General features: G+C 36.7%; 1 long non-coding RNA gene across 1 annotated transcript; it reads left to right on the forward strand.

Annotated features, from left to right (window-relative positions):
• The first annotated feature begins 3,895 nt into the window (after positions 1–3,895).
• LOC103136449 (uncharacterized) lies at positions 3,896–5,906 on the forward strand. Its single transcript, XR_476038.2, has 3 exons — positions 3,896–4,134; positions 5,390–5,602; positions 5,846–5,906. It is a non-coding gene; the product is annotated as an uncharacterized LOC103136449 (long non-coding RNA).
• Positions 5,907–6,261: the final 355 nt, after the last annotated feature.

Below are 6,261 nucleotides of genomic sequence, written 5' to 3' on the forward strand. Positions count from 1 at the left end.
TCAATAATTACTTAATATTATTTCACTTATGGAAAAAATGCCTTATTATAAATGAATTCATCTGCCAATTAAACTAGTAATTTTTCATCAATATTAAGAAATTACTGACTTAAAACAAGCTCCTATGTCATGCTGAAAAGTTACTTGTAAGTTATGTTTGTCTTATTTCAAGTGTACTAAGAAAATGTACTAGAAACCAGACCAAAAATACTTGGTAAGTTATTGCTTTGTTTAGTTTAGTTTATCTTTTTTTTTTTTTTTTTGCAGTGCAGACAGTATGCCAGTTGGATGTTACTGTGTTTTAGGGTTGTAGCTGTAAGTTCTGGATCCTTTTTGTCTCTTCACAAAAACTTTGCATCAAGCTCGTCCTCGTCAATTCAAAAAGCCACAGGTGAAGTTTTGCAGGTGTTTAACAAACACTGCATTGCAAAGCTGACGGCAACCAGACGCAGCAATGAATCATTTTCTGCTAAAGTTTAGTTATTCTCCAACAGGAGAGGGGTACGGGGTGGGGGGAGAATGCAACAAAATCGGGAAAAAAAGAGCAAGGAAATGGGCTTTTAGGTTCTCCTTGACTTGTTTAATTTTTTTGTGTGTGAAAACACAAAACAGTGTAATCTTCCTCTAAAGGCAACATCTGTTCCTGTTGTTATGTGTGAAAATGTTTGTTGATTCCTCCCTCAAAGCGTGATAAAATGTTCCATCACTGCGCAGCTGTGTGTCTGAATCAATCATGTCTCAGTTTAACTTGGGAACATGTTTATCTTTGAGGGGAGAAAATGTGCCTTGAAGTCGACTCAGTGAGGTACAGTCGTAATGTCGGGAGACTCCCGTTTAAACTCAGAGCAGCGTGCTTTTAAAGTGCAGCGCTGGGAAATTGGAGAGTAATCGGCTCTCCGCACGTGTAGAGGAGTCCTGGTTCAACTGGAAAAAGTGTCTGCTGGTGTGTAAAAAGAGGCTTCACCAAGCTAGAGCTGTATATTTTAAATAACTAATAGAGGAGAAGGAGAAAAATTAGTTTGTCTTGTTTTTTTTTTTTTAGTACAATTGCCAAACTTACACAAAGCAGAGGCTCTGTAGAGCCATCAGTTTCTAAAGCTCTCAGCAGTAATGACCTTATAAAGTTGAAGGTGATAAAAAATAAAAAATTGTTGGCAATTTTCCTGAATGTGATTCCTTCATCCGGCACAGAAGGTGGATCCTGATCTGTGTTTGGATCATTTTGGTTAAGTCAAACTTTCTGAGTTATCGAAAACATTAGCTTCATCTAAATCTTTATCTTGCATGTTAGACCCTGACCCAACCTATGGGCTGAAGGAAGTGTTCCCTTTGATTATTTCCCAAATGTTAGACATCATCCTAAAATAATGGCCTAAGTCTTTTTTTTTTTTTTTTGCCAAAAGATGATTTAGGAAAAAAAAAAAAAAAAAAAAAAACTTTAAGCAAAAACGAATGTAAACGGTTTCTCACCCTGAGCTTTCTAAGGTACCTGTAAATGAATCTTTACTTAAACTGTCTCTTGATCAACATTTTTTTTTCATTTATTTATTTCAAACATGATGTATAAAATCACACACATGAATGAGGAATACAAAATACATATTTTTGTACCACAATAATCTTAACATGGTTGAAAAGGAGCAGGAAGAAACAAAAAACGTACAAACTCCTACCCCATAAACTCATTACATTTTTTCAGATGGACCGTCATTATTAAGTAATAATAATAATAAATAAAACAAAAACATAGGTTAATTAATTTTCCATTTTATCTGGGTTTACACATGTCTAAATATATACATCCATACCCACACACTCATATGCGTTAGCCTCAATTTACATGTACACATTAGTGCTATCTCTCACCTACATTTCTATATTTTGTGAAAATGACCTCTTTATATTTCCTTTTAAATTGCATTAAATTTTGATTTTGTTTTAACTCCTCACTTAACCTGTTCCATAATTTTACACCATGAATTGAAACGCAAGTTAATAAATTAACTCGTGTTAATTTATTAACACTAATTAATAAATTAACTCATGTTAATAAAGATTAAATAATATATTTAATCTTTTTTTCCTATTTAAAATTCTTGAGAAACTAGTTGTTAATCAAGTGTGTGAGGATCTAAAGGCTGAAGATCTGCATGAACCAGCAGAGCTTCGCTCAGGTTCCAGAGCTCATCGTAGCACCGAATCAGCACTTCTGAAAGTTTCAAATGCTGCTCTCTTGGGTTCAGATAATGGACGTGTGTCTGGTCTTGTCCTGCTGGAGCTCAGTGCTGCTTTTGACACAAGTTTAAATTGTATCCATCCGACAGATTCCGATTTGTTCACGTCGCACACTCTGTGGAGTACCACAGGGCTCTATGCTTGAGCCAATTCTCTTTAGCATACACATGATAAGTTGAATACAAGAATATCTTCAAGATTCAAAATTTTCTGCTTTTAAATTCTGACAAGACAAAAATCAGTCACTTAATCTGGATGGAATTCATTTGGTCTCTTTTTTTTTTTTTTCCTTATGTCTCATTTAAATCCCATGATCAATAGGCTTATGGGATTTCTTTCTTTTACCTCTGGAATGTTGTTACAATTTGAAATTTAATATCCAGGAGTGATGCTGTAAAGCTAGCCAGTCCATGCATTTGTTACTTCAAGGTTGAACTACTCCAGTTCTTTACAACCAGGAAGTACAAAAACAAAGATACAGCCCTTAATAATCAGCCCCATCATACATCAGAGATATGATTGGTCCATATGTTCCTAACAGAGCACTTTGCTCTCAGACTGCAGGTTTACTGCTGGTTCTTAGAATTTCAAAAAGTAGAATGGGAAGCAGATCCTTCAGACAGACACCTCATCTACTTTTAAGACAGGGCTCAAAACTTTCCGTTTTGATAAAGCGTAAAGTTATTAGTTCACTATAAATAAACTGAATTAAATGTTCTGTGATGGGTTAATTTACACAACACCATTGGTCCTTGCAGATTATTCACTCATAGTTTTAAATGGTTCAACCTGCTCTGTTATAATATGCTGGAACCGTCTGTGGCTCGTATCTGTTTGAGCTCAACTGAAGTCTGATATATCTGCCATCAGCACAACTCAAACGTGCCGCTGAAACAACATGAAGCTGTTGATTCTCACAGCTTCATGTTCTTTTCCTCACTTTTAATGTTGAAACTGAGGCTGTGTTCAGAACTGGCCTGTTCAAATGATGGTTTCCACACTGATTGGATTGTGCTTTTTAACTTTATCTTAAGTCTTTGCTTCAGTCAAACCTCAAATGATTTTTACTGAGTTTTTCTCATTATATTAAATCTGATGAAGCACATTAATAATGATATAAATCACAGCTATAAACATTATTTGGTTATCAATGTTGGCAATGTGTTTGTTTACAATTATTATTTTCAATTACTTTTTAATTACTTTTCAAAAACGTTTAGAGTCAAGCTTCATACTTGTATTGCAGCCGATTTTTATCAAAAATATATTTGTAAATATACTTTTAAAACTTTTTTTCCCCTTTGCATACATATTGTGGTGTGGCGAGCGGATCACTGTGTCTACAATGTGACTTCTGGGTAAAAAGGGCTAGTTTCATTCATTCATTCATTCATTCATTCATTCATTCATTCATTCATTCATTCATTCATTCATTCATTCATTCATTCATAATTTTTCTTTGGATCGGGCTGATGTAGAGTCATGGCACTCGCTACATGTTGTAATGACTATGACCACTAGGCGGCACGGCTGTTGCTTGAACGCTGTTATTGTGCTGAGTTAAAAGCTAAACGCTGCAGTCCACACTCCTTTCCGGTTGGTGGCGGTAATGCTTCCTTCAGCTGTTTGCTGACCGCCAAGACGTCAGAGCTCTTCTCAAGAGGACCCAACTTTGGGTCCTCTTGAGGAGGATGAAAAGTAGAAAGAGCAACAGTGAAACGTTTCTTGCCAACCACCCATAAATTTCAAGAAGAAGAAGAATAAAAAGTAGCAACAGTGAAACGAAGAAGAAAAACAGGAAAGGTCTGGAAACATACGCAGCTAGACGTGCGAAACTTAGCAACTTTTTCCCAAGAACGAGCTCGCGGTTGGAAACGTCAAATGAAGACGATGAGACGGGTGAGACAAACCAGTTAACTCAAGTCAATGAATTGTGTGGCATTGTGGTTATAACATAACATTACATAATTTAAATAGAACAAAGTTACAGGTTTCTGTGATAAATGACTCTCCATGACGGTCTGTAAAAATTCCAGTCTTTATAATTTTAAATAACATTTTCAAAATACTGTAGGAGATACTTATCAATCCTTCACCACCTAACAGGAAGCAGATACGACTTCCATTGGGAATAACTGTGTTTGATTAGCCAGCAAGCGACTTGACATAAACCTGATAGAGAATCTATGGAGTGCTGTCAAAAGTAAGATGACTGAGACAACAATGAAAACAAGCTGATTGATTAGCCCTGGTTGCTTTATTAAAGCAGCCTGGACTAATTCATTCTATGCCAAGCGGTGCAAAATTCATGCAAAAGCAGACATGACACATTATTGAGTGCATGAACACATGAACACAATTTTCAGTTGATTGACATGTTTGAATCAAAAATCCAATAGTATTCTGATATTCAGAGAAAACCGAATGTAGATTTTTCCTCAGTTTTAAGCCAACAACTTATCCAGGAAGTAAAAACAAATGAGGATATCATTTTTTTATTCTATTCTATTTTTATTCAGATTCTCCTGTTTGTGCATATGTTTGGTATCTCATTGGCTTAGTTTTGGCTGATAACAGCCTAAAACGGAAACACGTTCTCCTGCTTAACGGAAAAGTTAAAATTCACTCTCTCTAGATCATACTACTTTCTCAAAGAACTACATTGGAATAATAAACAAAAGCAGCAACAATGGAACCACAGAATAATAAACCTACTTTTATGGAAGGAAAATGTACATTGTAATGGAGTTAATCTAAACTTCTCTGTTTTGTCTCTTTCATCTGATCAAATTAGTTCATGTGCATTAGCATGAGGTTATACCGATGATTTTTATGAACTTCAGGATGTTGTTGCAAACCAGTAAGAGGTCATGACAATGAGCAAAGAGCAGCACATAAACTATTATCTAACATGCTGTAGACTGCTTAACTGAAAGAAAAAATCAAACATTCTGACATTTAATGTCAGCAGAATATGTTCCACCTTAGTGCAAAAGTGCACATATTGTGTTAAAGCAAATGCATATTTTTTCTTAAAAGTGTTTAGAATCCATGACAGAGTGATATTTTTGTGTTTCTTTGAAAAATAACACGATGGAGCAAAACGTAAATATATTTTGTAGCATGAGCATGTGTGTGTGTGTGTGTGTGATAGAGCTGGAAAAGCAATCACCGCCCGGGGACCCCCTGAAGAACCTCTGGATGTCGCCCGTGGAAACCCTTTGCCTGTGGTCTCCACCAGCAAAAACACTCAGGAACGGCAGAGGCGCACACGGACCTCGGCGGTGACATGAGGGAAACTCATCGTAGAACTTCTGCTTCAGCTGTTCCTCCTCTTCTTTATGTTTCTCCAAATGACTGTGACAAGGTAGCAGCATAATGATCAATGGGCTTGTGTGTGTGTGAGGTTAGCATCTTCATAAATTCACACTGACGTTTCTGTGAATAAGTAACTGCAGAATACAGCGGTAATGGGCTTAGTAAATCTTAAACATTAAAGATTTGAGAGACTTCTTGAAAGCTCAAATGTTGGTCGTCACCTTAATAACTTACCTAAAAGCACATAAACAAATGCCGTCTGAAAACTGTTTTTCTGTTGCCTGGCTCCCAGGACCAGCCTGAGACTGAATAGGGCCCCAGGCAGAATCTGATGTGGGAGCTGACTTGCAGGTAAGACCATCATCCATCAGTCACCACAACACTTCTTTACATATTGTGCCTTTAAAGGGGCAGTATTATGCCATATTGACTCTTTTAAACTTTAGATTATGTTATGTTATTCCCTCATCAAAAACATTCCTGGAGTGTTGCTTTGATTATTTCATACATGTTTGAAAAATCCTTTAATCTCCCGTGGCAACCATTCAGCTGTGCAACCTGGACCTAGCTCCACCTATGAGGACAAAGCTCCTCCTCAGAGAGGCAGTTGTGGGAAATGTCCTGTTGAGGACCGAGTTCAGGCTTTTCAGAGATATGGGAAGACAACGGTAGCTCAACCCAGTTGATGGAGTTCTGTCTCTGAGGTCA

Source organism: Poecilia formosa, unplaced genomic scaffold, assembly GCF_000485575.1.
Source record: "Poecilia formosa unplaced genomic scaffold, Poecilia_formosa-5.1.2 Scaffold32, whole genome shotgun sequence".
Taxonomy (NCBI): Eukaryota; Metazoa; Chordata; class Actinopteri; order Cyprinodontiformes; family Poeciliidae; genus Poecilia; species Poecilia formosa.